The sequence below is a fragment of the Callospermophilus lateralis genome, chromosome 2 (genome assembly GCF_048772815.1).
Source record: "Callospermophilus lateralis isolate mCalLat2 chromosome 2, mCalLat2.hap1, whole genome shotgun sequence".
Lineage (NCBI taxonomy): Eukaryota > Metazoa > Chordata > Mammalia > Rodentia > Sciuridae > Callospermophilus > Callospermophilus lateralis.
The window spans coordinates 103,422,301-103,436,258 of record NC_135306.1 but is presented as its reverse complement, the minus strand read 5'-3'; the positions used below and the strand labels follow the sequence as shown (position 1 = coordinate 103,436,258).

Here is a 13,958-nt window from a genome sequence, read left to right as displayed (position 1 = left end):
CTGCTGCTGCTGCTGCTTTGGTGCTGAATTGCTTCAAGGTTCTGGGATTTCTTTCAGAGAACATTCATTGTCATTCCCACTATCCAAGCTTGTAGATGATGGCTGACTTGTACAAGAGTGTTGGATAAGAAGACCAGGAAAGCTAGAGTTGGGTTGAATGTGAATGTCTTTAACCAGCATCCTCAAACTGTATTATGGAAGTGGACAGTGTCTTTTCCAGTTCCCCTAGTTAATAGATAGAGACAATTTTGCTCTATCTATTAACTAGGGTAACTGGAAAATGATACTCAGAATTCATCTATCATATTCAAATGATTTATATTTGAGTATTTTGATCCAATGAAATGTAGTGAGATTTTTAGGATTGAGTTTATGCTATAATGGATAGAATCCTTTAGGGATCATGTAAAAAGGTGAATGTATTTTGCATGTTGAAAGTAAATGAATCTTTGGGAGCCAGAGTATAGATAGCAGTAGACTATGTTACCTAAAGATGTTTGTGTCTCGATTCCAGAACACACGAACATATTAGAAAAGGGTCAGTGGGGATTTGGAGTGTGACTAAATTAAGGATCTTGAGACAGTGTTTTCTGGCTTATTGTGTGGGCCCCCATGTAACCACAAAAGTCCCAATAAAGAGGGAATCAGGATGAAGGAGTAAGTCACAAAGAGAACAATGGAAGCAAGAGGTTAGAGTGCTGTGGAGGTGGAGTCACAACCCAACAGACTCTAGAAACTCAAAAAAGGGCAAGACAAAGATCTCTTTCATCAATTCTCCAGAAAGAACCACCTCTGTGAACACCTTGACTCTGACCTGCTGAAGCTGATTTTGGACTTCTGACTTTCCCAGCTAGTTGATAATAAAAAGTGTGTTGTTTTCATTCACTAATTTTATTATATTTTTTAACAGAAGCAATAGGAAATTACTAAATATGAAAAATGGAAGAGAACACAAATTTTATACAAGAAATATAAAACAGTGTATCCAATGCATATTGAGCTGACAATAATAATATGTAGGACAGTTTGAAGTGGGAATGAAGAGTAAACAGGTATTTAGAATACAATTTAAAGACAGTTTCCACACACAAGTGAGGTAATGCACTTTTTTTCTTTTTGTGTCTAACTCTTCTGTGGGACACGGACATTGGAAATGGGTTCCTCTCAATGGAATGGGCTGGCTACAAAATAAAATCTAAGAAAAATAGAATGACAAAAAAAATCCCACAGAACACAGAAAATATTTTCAAAAAGTGAGGGCAGAGGGGCTAGCCGATAATACGCATCAAGCTTCTATACTAAAAAGGCAAAATGGAGCCCGCATTTGCTTTATTTATATTGGGGAACATCAAAGACCTTCATATTCCTCAGCAAAAAAAGATAAAAGGTGGGCTGACCACTTCCCAATGTCCATCTCAAATGCCACTATGAGGGATCTTCCTAGTAGAGCAGAGACAAATGTCATGTGCCTTGAGCAATCTATTGCTTAGAAAAGCTACAGATAGTTCCCAAAGTTAAACCTGGCTGCCATACCCAGAGAAGATCCTCAAGTCATTCGAAGGTGGCTTCCTGAAGATGACCTCTTAGCATTTATTCTCCTGGTTCATCCATATTTTTGAATTTCAGAATCTATTCTTTTTTTGATTGTTTTTGTTTTTTGGTACCAGGGATTTAACTCGGGGGCACTCGGTCGCTGAGCCATATTCCAGCCCCATTTTGTATTTTATTTAGGGACAGGTCTCACTGAGTTGCGTAGTGCCTTGCCATTGCTGAGGCTGGCTTTGAACTCTTAATCCTCCTACCTCAGCCTCCCAAGCCACTGAGATTACAGGCGTGAACCACCATACCTGGCTTCAGAATCTACTCTTTTAAAGATGAATAATACTTCATAATTTATGTATATACACCTATCTGGGTATACATAGATAAATAGATGAATGCATTCATGCAAAAGATTGCAATAATCTATTAGAATTGAGTCTGTATTAGGAAAAGACTATAGTTCTCCACTTTGCTTTGATCACAGCATATGTGAAATATTTAGATTAATTTGATCAAAAAATAAAAGTAAAAATAGTATAGAAGATATTCAGATTACAGTATCACTGTCCTACAGGGAAATAAGAATACTCAATGCACAGAAGGAAGTGCCTGGGGAGTCCTAAGATGTGCCCCCACAGTTCCATGGGTCAGAACACTGTAAGCAAAATCATAGCTACTAGAGTCAAACTTCCTGGCTTGTTGTGAAGCTCAATTGCTTATTACGTTTGGGACCCTGTGCAGATTTTATCAACTCTATAATCTTTGATTTCACAAAGGGAATGATTTCAGTATAATATTACTAATTTAATGTAAGTATGGCATACAGGTAGAATAATGCATTCAACTATTAGGGTCAAAGTGCTTGACCATTCAGAAAATTTCAATGATTGTTATAATTGTTACATAATTATCACTATTGTATTATTATTATTAAAAAATAGACTGAATTAAGGATAATCTCCAGAAGCTAAAAAGGAAACACAGAGCAATTTTTCCTTTATGGCCCTATCTGATACTTAATACTAGATTTGTAGTGTTGAAAACAAAAACAAAAAAATTCAATTGTTTTAATTCACTCAGTGTATAACAGTTTGTTATAACAGTCATAGCAACCAATACACTATACAAGATTTGTGCGTTTTTAATTTCATTGATCTTCACTTACCATACTAAATAACATGATTTACTTATAAGATAGGAATGCTAGGGCTGGTATGTAGCTCAGATATAGCATTTGCCTCATATGCACAAAGCCCTGGATTTAATCCCTAGAAACAGAGAAAAGAAAAGAAAATTGTAGAAATTTGGAGATAAAGGCATATGGTCAACATGTCCATTAATATTTCAGGAGTTCTTAAGGAGCTAATCATTGAAAGCCAATAACTTCCGTTTCTTCTGGAAATGAAGAGAAATATTGAGGAAAAATAGAAATGTGTATATTAGAGAAATTACTTAGTGTCCTTCTGAAAATTAAGTTATTTGTTTGGAAATAAATTTATACTTAACATTCTTATACAAAATATTCATAAACATAAATTGAGATAATTGCAATATATTTTTTAAATTTAATATACTTGAAATACTTGAATTTATTGTGCAATGTGCTACTTTAATCTGTTGAATTTTAAGTAGTTTCTACAGATTTTTAGAGGAAGGAAAAGCTAACATTGCAATGTATCATGAGGTGCTGCTATGGGCCACAGGGATTCAATTAAGCCCCCTCCTCCTGGGAGCAGAGGTGATGTTTTCCAGAGGGACAGGAAGATTCACTGTTCTTACACAGTGTCCAGTCTGCAGGGTAGGGCAAACCACAGGGGCAAGAATTCCATGGGCTGACTTGTACAAACACCAAGTGGGCACCAGGAATGTGGAGAAATTTCCAGAGTGAAAGTGAAAATCTCATGTTGTAGATTTGAAGTGAAACAACCTCAATGCAAGCTGAGTCTCAGATATCACAGTAATAAAACTGAGCCTCATGTCTGCTCAAATGAGAGGCAGTCTGAGAGAACATGACATGGGAAAGCAGAGGAGTCTGGTATAATTGTCAATAAATATTTGAGTGTTTATCCTTTAGTCTATTGGAGCTTAGAGCCATCTAAAAAAAGGGAAATATAAAGATATTTCTCTGAGACCACATAGAGAGAAAGTATGGAAAAATAATTTAGGTTGATTTACAAAGATGAGTTTCCTGAGAAAGTAACTTTAATCCCCCCTTGAGAGGTACACTTTTCTAGGACAGATCCTGGTACAAATTTTCACTCATTATCTGAGAATACGATTGTCACAGTAAATATTCCAATAGCTTAGAGAAATAATTTGCCTCAACCTCAAGTGAAGGAAATAGATTGACAGTAGGGTCCTCCTAGGCTCAGATTTATAAACCCCACCAGCAATTGAGAATTTCTACAAGCAAGAAGGCTCACATTCTTTGGTGTGCTCAATTTCATATGTGACATAATTTTAGATCTCCTGGGGATATCCCTATACAAATATGGTTTATTCACCTGCATTACCTTCAAACAAAACCATGGACAAACTACCATGTGGATGAACACATCTGTGAATGCAGACAAAGTAAGTTACTTGGAATGTGATCCAAGCAATTTAACCCCACCCTAAACATATACTAATAAAATATCTCCTCTGCTATAGCAATGCAGATATTTTCCTAAAAAAAAATGTTTTATCTCCTTTTTTAAAGCAACTTTACTCTGTTTTTTCCCACATCATACAATATCTACATAGTAAATAATATTTTAAAGCCATCCTAGGTGATGTTATGTTCCATTCTGAGTATAGAGAATTATGGTGGTTTCAGACTGAGCTGAGTTCATCACTCTATAACAAGGTTTGCTCTGTTGATTAATCAAGTGTCAAATACACATATAATTTTTTAGCATGCTCATGACATGTAAAAAAAATGAAGCAAATGTAAGTTTTGTTCCAGGGCATCTTGGGTTATTAAGAAATGAATATTCAAAAGTATTCACAACTGTTTTGGGATTGGTTGACCACAGAAAGAATGCAGGACTACTACTTCAAAATATTTCTGTGTAAAATATCAAAATACCACCATCACCTTATAAATCCTTGAAGAACACTTCCAAGTTAAATGTAGTAGAGGTGAGATATATATGTCTACTTTATATTAATTAGACATTAATAGATATTAATGAGGCATCAATGGATATAGTATATATGGTTTATATGGTTTTCCTATAAATATTTCATAAGAAGAAACAAGAAAATCATTAAAGAACTACTGGATTTCAGGAAGTTCCGGGTCTTGAGGTATGGTAGTAAATTATGTGTACAAAAAGAGCCTTCCTGAGAATAAAGTCCAGCACAATTGGACAATAAGAAGGCAAGTACACACTGGAAGACCAAAGGACAAAGCAGAGAGTATGTTGGATAACACGATCACAACATATTCATATATCTAAACTCAAACTTTAAAGTTCTGATTAGATGGCCTCAGTAAGAAAACATAAGTTGGATAGCAAATGATATGTATGAAGGTACAGGGCAGGCCAAAATTGTGGACAAACTAGAGATTACAACTGCCAGATAGCTATGATTTTTTTATATTTTTAATGAATACATTAAAGAGTATTATTAATCACTGTTGGAAGATGTTATTTTTAGATGAACTAAACTGACATCAATGGTACAGAATAACAGAGGTAAAGTGATGGGGATTGTTTTAATTGATTTATTTGTCCATATCATTCTTAGTATTTCTTCTGATCTGTGTCTCAGTGACACTTGTCAGATAAAAGCTCACATGGAAAATGGCATAACATAAAATAATGTCAATTGAATCCCATCAAATATTGACAGATGTTAAAAGATAAAATAGATCCATTCAAACAATAAAAACATAATTGAGGTTTAATAAATCTTTTTCCCCTTATTTATCATCACAATGTATTTTATCTCCATGAAATATTCACATTTTTATTATTCAACCTGTGGAATAAAGAGGATTCAGTATGGGAACAATAATGGCATAAACCACAGAATATTCATTTCCTTGATCCATAGAGCTAAACAATGATAGATGTGGGTACATGAATGCTGCAGACTCCAAAAGACCAGGGGCACCAGCATGTGAGAGCCTCACATGGTACAGGCTTTGGACCTGCCCTTAGTAGACTGAATAAGGAGGATGCTGGCAACGAGGAATATATACAAGCAGGGAGCGTTAAGTGAACCAAAACACAGAACCAGCTATTTGTTGATGTAGGTATTAGATTGGAAAAGCTTTAGAAGTAGGGGAATATCACAGAAATAATGGTTGATGACATCAGATTTGCAGAAATTAACCCTAATCTTGCAGGCTGTTTAAGCTAACAAATACCTATATTATATACCCATAAAATTAGAGAAGCAGGTTTAATGGGATATGATGAAATTATAAAAAAGGGTCTAGAGATGGCAACATAGTATACAGTTTTGCTCTATTTTTCTTTTTTCAGTTTAGAATTGGAATATGTTTATTGTTTTTATTATATTAAGTGAAATATCACTGAAGTTTCCCAGAAATAAACAACACAGTTTGGCAGAAATAGTGGATGCTTGCTCTGTAGGAGGTAATTCTCAAAAGGCCTTAAATGTACACACAGTTACCTGGACTCAACTAACATCACAGGTCCTGGAGTGAAACATTCTAAGTTCAATCATTTCTCATGTTCAAGACCCTGGGCATTCTCTCAAATGAATGAGCTCCAATTTTTTTTCATATTTGAAATGGGAGTAATATTCAGGATCTCTATGAGGGATTACTGAAAATATTAAATGTAAATATTCAGTTAAAGTTTTAACACAATTCTTGATTTTTCAAAGAATCTCAATAATATATGTAACTACTATCACACCATCATGACTATCATATTGTTATAAAAAAATAAACAGATCTTCTTTAAGCCTTAAGAATCTTTTTATCATATTTCTTGGGATAGTTATTGTAATATAAATTCAAAGAAAGTGAACTAAAGGACAATTTTGGATATATGAATATTTCTTATAGCACAACCTATATTCCAAAAACTTGAAAAAAAAACTATCAAATTACATGTCTAAGCAAACCAAAGGTGTGTTTCCATATGAAAATACAACACTGGTTTTATTCATGAATGTGCTCGCCTGTCCAGCATTTTCTTCAGGGCAGATTTGACATCCTTATTCCTCAGGTTATAGATCAGGGGGTTCAGCATGGGCACAACAGTTGTATAAAAAACAGAGGACACTTTTCCTTGGTCCATGGAGTTGACTGTTGATGGCTGCAGGTACATGAATGCTGGAGAACCAAAGAAGAGAGCAACAGCTGAGATGTGGGAGCTGCAAGTGCTGAAGGCTTTGACTCTGCCCTCAGTAGAGCGAATGCACAGGATGCTGGCTATGATGAAGATGTAGGAGCCAAGGATGGTTAAGGTAGGAGTCAAAATGTTAAAGGCACTTAAGAAAAGAACCAATAACTCATTGATGTAGATGCTGGAGCAGGATAGCTCCAACAGTGGAAAGAGATCACAGAAATAATGATTAATCACGTTAGTCTTGCATAAGAGAAGTCTCAACGTGAAGACTGTGTGAATTGTAGACCCAATGATACCCAAAATGTAAACTCTGGCTGTGAGTCAGAAGCAGAGGTGATGAGACATGATGACACTGTAGAGCAAGGGACTACAGATGGCAATGTAACGGTCATATGCCATTGCAGCCAACATGTGACACTCTAAGATGGCAAAAATGAGAAAGAAATACAGCTGAGTCATGCATTCAGGGTAGGAGATGGTGTTCTTCTCCATCACAAAGTTCACCAGCATTTTGGGGATAATGACGGTGGAATGACAGAGGTCAATAAAGGACATATTGCTGAGGAAAAAGTACATGGGGGTGTGCAGGTTAGAGCTAAGCTCAATCAGTATGATCATTCCTACATTCCCCACCACTGTGAGCAGAGAGATTCCCAGGAAGAGGAGGAAGAGGGGCAGCTGGAGCTCTGGCTCTTCTGAGAGTCCAGCCAGGATGAACTTAGTCACTGTGGAATGATTTCCAGGCTCCATTGTCCTGTTAAAGTTTTTAAGAGAAAACAAGTGGATTTTCATGTCCATTTGTGTGTATGTACATGTGTGCATGTGTGTGAGTGGGCGGGGGAGACACTATGGAAGCTATTATTTTAGCCCTTATTAAGAAGATACAAATACATAATGCAAGAACATCTAATGCTTCTGTTTCTCTGGGTCAACCAATGATTCTGCTTGATAAGAGAAGGAATTAAAGATATGATGGAGTTTAAAATTGTAGTATTCATAAGCTTTCAAGAAAAAAAGCAAAAAATTTTTGGACTTTTGTTTCTTTGAAGGAAGGTTGTTTTTGAGAACTCTGTTCTTTCCATCTCATATTCTATAAACTATATTAATGTAAGTCATATCAAATGGTATAATGATTAAATTTTCATTTGAGAATACTAAATACTTTCTATCATTTTAAGGTAGGATTAAGTATATAAAAGTAACAGTTTTATTGGTTTATTTTCCTTACTAGAATTCCAACTCAAAATTTTGGAAGAACTGGGCAGCTACAAATACAATATCTTTTCATATGAAACTGGTTCTCTGTGCCTTAATTGTCTTCACCCAGTCCAACCACCTAAGAAGACAGGAAACTGTTTGGCAGACAGCATCCTTCTATCTTATCTCCTGTTCCAAGAGTGAGGATGTATGTCCTCTTGTGCTAATCTGAATATTGCCAGTGGAAAAACATGATCATGTACATTTTTATCATGGATTACACCATTCTGGCAGAGAAGAAGTGAGTTATGACTGCACTATAAAAATTGAACTTCTTGGTTGAACTGATGGAGATCAAAAAACTCCTCACATTTTCCCACTAAGAGAAAGGTTTTGGAAGAAAAACAATAGATGACCATAGTTGTAAGATGACCATCAATCACTTTTTATAATCATGTACTTTGCATGAGCTCTCTATAGAATGTAAAGACATAAGGTACATGGATTATCAGAGCAAACATGAAATATAGATAGAAATTTTAGACCAAATTCAATACTAATCAATAGTGAGATATGAATTCTCAGAAGACTAATATCTTTAGTTTTCACATGCAAAGAAATTAATACATTCTAGAAAACAAAACTTGTCTTAACACTTAATATGTTTGACATATAGAAAAACCAGATAACTTCAGAAAAATGATGAAGAAATCTTGTCACTTGATGAATGACTAAAATTATTGGGATAATTAGCTAGCATAGTAAAAATACATGTGCAATTTATATTTTCATTCAAATATTCAACATTTTTTTGTATTGTAGAAATGTTGGACCCATTGTACATGTCTTCAGAAGAGTGAGGTAAAGCTAATTTCTTGAGACTGTGGGGTTCAACGTGTAGTTTCACAACCAAGAATATTCCAACAGTCAAATATACCTTGATTTTCTTACAGCCAGAAATGTCAGAGAAGGATGTATAACAATTTTATGTTGTTAAAGGGACATGCACATGACAAATATTAGAATATTAAATCATCTTTAAGATCTATTTATGTAATTATATAGGTCCTGATATTAGGTTAGACATAGACAGCCTAGTTTCAAATTTTATCTCAACTCCAGATTTTGTGTGTGACATTAGAAAAATTACTTACACCCAATATCCAAGCCTCTGAAAATCAGGAATGTCAGATCTATCTCATGTGAAAATCATATTAAACAATGCACAATTCTTGAATCCCAATACAAAAATAACAAAAGGCAGTGTTATTTAGTATGTAAATCAGTGTCTCTCTCTCTCTCTCTCTCTCTCTCTCTCTCTCTCTCTCTCTTTCTCTCTCTCTCTCAAATATCTTTTATTAGCCCACATTTTCATTTTCATTTCACTGGAGGATTTTTGGTTTTTATTTGTTCCACAGAATAGTTGTTATTTCCTCCTGCATAAATACACATGGTAACACAGAGATTTAAAATTTCTAATGAGTGTCAAATTCTTATATTATTAATATCTTCTATTGTCTCAATTAAAGTGAAAAGTTGTATGTATGTCATTCAAAGACTGGTATATCTGGAAGAAAAAGAAAAGTTTTCTTCTTTTATGTTGCAACAAATGTTGGAATGTGACTATTCTATAAAAGGATGTTTGGTAGGCTCCCATTTATTTTTCATAATTCTACTTTGTTTTTTCTCCCTTACCTATCATTGTTAATGTATTAAATCTTTAATACTTGAAGTAATTTAGTTAAGATCTATAATTGTGAAACACTATTAATCATGCCATTTTCTATGTGCTCATGAATGTTTCTTATATTTACATGTAGCATTTACTTAATTCTGATAAATTATTATGAGCCATTTACCAGCTTTATTTCTGCCCAAAATGGTAAATCCAAGATAGTGCTGGCACAATGCCTTTCATGCAACAAATCTCAGTAAAAGTGTGATCAGTAAGATCCTTGCAAGAACCTTTGAGATAGGTTAGCACAAATTCGAAATATATGAAAAAAGTCTTCACGCAGCCTGAATAGAAATGAGTAAACAAAGAAGGGTTTGTCAGAATTTTAGACTGCAGGAAGGTGATAAGGGAATCTGTGTTCTCCAAGGGGTATGAGTGACTCTTACAATGAGAACAAGGAGAGATAGATAATTAGCCATGTGCATCTCTATTAACACTGAGAGACAGAGACTGCAGCAGAAGAGTCTAAAACTTTAAAAGTCAAGGTCTGGGATTCAGACATACCCCTCCTTCTTTCCAGAGAGTTCAGTGTTGCCTATTTTTTTCTTCTCAGTTGCTCTGGAGGGGAGTTAACATTGATGATGGGAGAAGATGACAGGCCAGGGGTATATCTGGGTCACTAATCCCGATTTTTGCTACAAAGAGCCCAAAGCCAATTGGCTCTGCAAAATTTGGCCAATGTGATTATTTTATCTGCTGGGTATAGAATATAATAAGACTATGATTAGGAAAAAAACAATGATAATGACCTCCCACTGGAATCTCATCCCACAAGTGTCTACTTTGGGGAATATCAACCATTAGAATTTCTTTTTTCCACTTTGCTTCTCAAATGTTTAATATTGTCATGTAGGTATGATTTGTTACATCCAAGAATATTAAAGATATTGTTAGCACTCTACTGAGTTTCATGAAGTAACATGTAAAAATTAAAAATTTCAGAAAATTTTGAGAAATACATTGAAGAAATTGTCTAATGTGAATTCTTTTTTTTTAAATTAATTTTTATTTTTGGTTGTTCAAAACATTACATAGTTCTTGATATATCATATATCACACTTTGATTCAAGTGGGATATGAACTCCCATTTTTACCCCGTATACAGATTGCAGAATCACATCAGTTGCACATCCATTGATTTACATATTGCCATACTAGTGTCTGTTGTATTCTGCTGCCTTTCCTATCCTCTACTATCCCCTCTCCCCGCCTCCCCCCCCTCTTCTCTCTCTACCCCCTCTACTGTAATTCATTCCTCCCCCTTATATTTTTCCCCCTTTCCCCTCACTTCCTCTTGTATATAATTTTGTATACCCCTGAGGGTCTCCTTCCATTTACATGCAATTTTCCTTCTCTCTCCCTTTCCCTCCCACCTCTCATCCCTGTTTAATGTTAATCTTCTTCTCATGATCTTCGTCCCTACTCTGTTCTTAGTTGCTCTCCTTATATCAAAGAAGACATTTGGCATTTGTTTTTAAGGGATTGGCTAGCTTCACTTAGCATAATCTGCTCTAATGCCATCCATTTCCCTCCAAATTCTATGATTTTGTCATTTTTTAATGCAGAGTAATACTCCATTTTGTATAACTGCCACATTTTTTTTATCCATTCGTCTATTGAAGGGCATCTAGGTTGGTTCCACAGTCTTGCTATTGTGAATTGTGCTGCTATGAACATGGATGTAGCAGTGTCCCTATAGTGTGCTTTTTTTAGGTCTTTAGGGAATAGACCGAGTAGGGGAATAGCTGGGTCAAATGGTGGCTCCATTCCGAGCTTTCCAAGAAATCTCCATAGTGCTTTCCAAATTGGCCGCACCAATTTGCAGTTCCACCAGCAATGTACAAGTGAACCCTTTTCCCCACATCCTCGCCAGCACTTGTTGTTGTTTGACTTCCTAATGGCTGCCAATCTTACTGGAGTGAGATGGTATCTTAGGGTGGTTTTGATTTGCATTTCTCTGACTGCTAGAGATGGTGAGCATTTTTTCATGTACTTGTTGATTGATTGTATGTCCTCCTCTGAGAAATGTCTGTTCAGGTCTTTGGCCCATTTGTTGATTGGGTTATTTGTTATCTTATTGTCTAATTTTTTGAGTTCTTTGTATATTCTGGATATTAGGGCTCTGTCTGAAGTGTGAGGAGTAAAGATTTATTCCCAGGACGTAGGCTCCCTATTTACCTCTCTTATTGTTTCTTTTGCTGAGAAAAAACTTTTTAGTTTGAGTAAGTCCCATTTGTTGATTCTAGTTATTAACTCTTGTGCTATGGGTGTCCTATTGAGGAATTTGGAGCCCGACCCCACAGTATGTAGATCATAGCCAACTTTTTCTTCTATCAGACGCCATGTCTCTGATTTGATATCAAGTTCCTTGATCCACTTTGAGTTAACTTTTGTGCATGGCGAGAGAAAGGGATTCAGTTTCATTTTGTTGCATATGGATTTCCAGTTTTCCCAGCACCATTTGTTGAAGATGCTATCCTTCCTCCATTGCATGCTTTTAGCCCCTTTATCAAATGTAAGAAAGTTGTAATTTTGTGGATTGGTTTCTGTGTCCTCTATTCTGTACCATTGGTCCACCCGCCTGTTTTGGTACCAGTACCATGCTGTTTTTGTTACTATTGCTCTGTAGTATAGTTTGAAGTCTGGTATAGCTATACCGCCTGATTCACACTTCCTGCTTAGCATTGTTTTTGCTATTCTGGGTCTTTTATTTTTCCATGTGAATTTCATGATTGCTTTCTCTATTTCTACAAGAAATGCCATTGGGATTTTGATTGGCATTGCATTAAACCTATAGAGAACTTTTGGTAATATTGCCATTTTGATGATGTTAGTTCTGCCTATCCATGAACAGGGTATATTTTTCCATCTTCTAAGATCTTCTTCTATTTCTCTCTTTAGGGTTCTGTAGTTTTCATTGTATAAGTCTTTCACCTCTTTTGTTAGGTTGATTCCCAAGTATTTTATTTTTTTTGAGGATATTGTGAATGGAGTGGTTGTCCTCATTTCCATTTCAGAGGATTTGTCGCTGATATGCAGGAATGCCTTTGATTTATACGTGTTGATTTTATATCCTGCCACTTTGCTGAATTCATTTATTAGCTCTAATAGTTTCTTTGTAGACCCTTTTGGGTCTGCTAGGTATAGACTCATGTCATCTGCAAATAGTGTAGATTTGAGTTCTTCTTTTCCTATTTTTATGCTTTAATTTCTTTCGTCTGTCTAATTGCTATGGCCAGTGATTCGAGAACTATGTTGAACAGAAGTGGTGAGAGAGGGCATCCCTGTCTTGTTCCAGATTTTAGAGGGAATGCCTTCAGTTTTTCTCCATTCAGAAAATTTTGAGAAATACATTGAAGAAATTGTCTAATGTGAATTCTTACAGAAAAAAAAAAAAAACAGAAAAGCCACAAATGCTTATAAGACTTGAAAGTTTTTATTTTCTTTGACTACTACTAACTCCACTTAGATATTATGATGAATTAATAATCAACAATTCTTGGATTATTTTAATGTGAGGACTGAAGGATGTTAATTTGAAAATATAATTTTTAAATATTTCAGATATTGCTAAAGATTCATGAGAAGTTCCTGACAAGGAGAGAGGAAGATTTTTTCTTCTCAAAAGAAAAAGTGGAAGAACAATAAAAACATATGTATTAAAGGAGTTATGCTATTACAAATTTCTTTTGTTTCAAAGTAAAATTACAATTAGTGTATTAACCAGTATCCATTAAATGACAAAGTTTTTGAAATAATTACAATAAATTTTATTAAATTTACTTTAAAATGCTTTTAAAATTGTTAGATGGGGAGTTTTAATTTGTTTTTGAAATGTAATTTTTCAAGTTGCTACAGTCAACACATTAAATTTTTAAGGCTAACAACATAGAATAATTGATAAACCCCATAATAAAAATTGCTCATCAGTAACAATAATACTTTAGAACTAGAAATAGTGTGTAGTGCAAGACAACAATTTTGTTCCCTAGAATTTGAAATTTTTAAAAGTATGGTATCCACAAGCATTCATTGACGACCAAAAAATATATACCACACACAGCATCATTATTAGAGTATTTGCGATGAACAAGAGCTCTGCCAGATTATAACCTGGAGTAGTGACAAACACATGAGAATCAAACACTCATGTTTATGATGAAAAAGTA

General features: G+C 35.0%; 1 pseudogene; it reads right to left on the bottom strand.

Annotated features, from left to right (window-relative positions):
• Positions 1–6,671: 6,671 nt before the first annotated feature.
• LOC143391069 (olfactory receptor 8G3-like) lies at positions 6,672–7,607 on the bottom strand (annotated as a pseudogene).
• Positions 7,608–13,958: the final 6,351 nt, after the last annotated feature.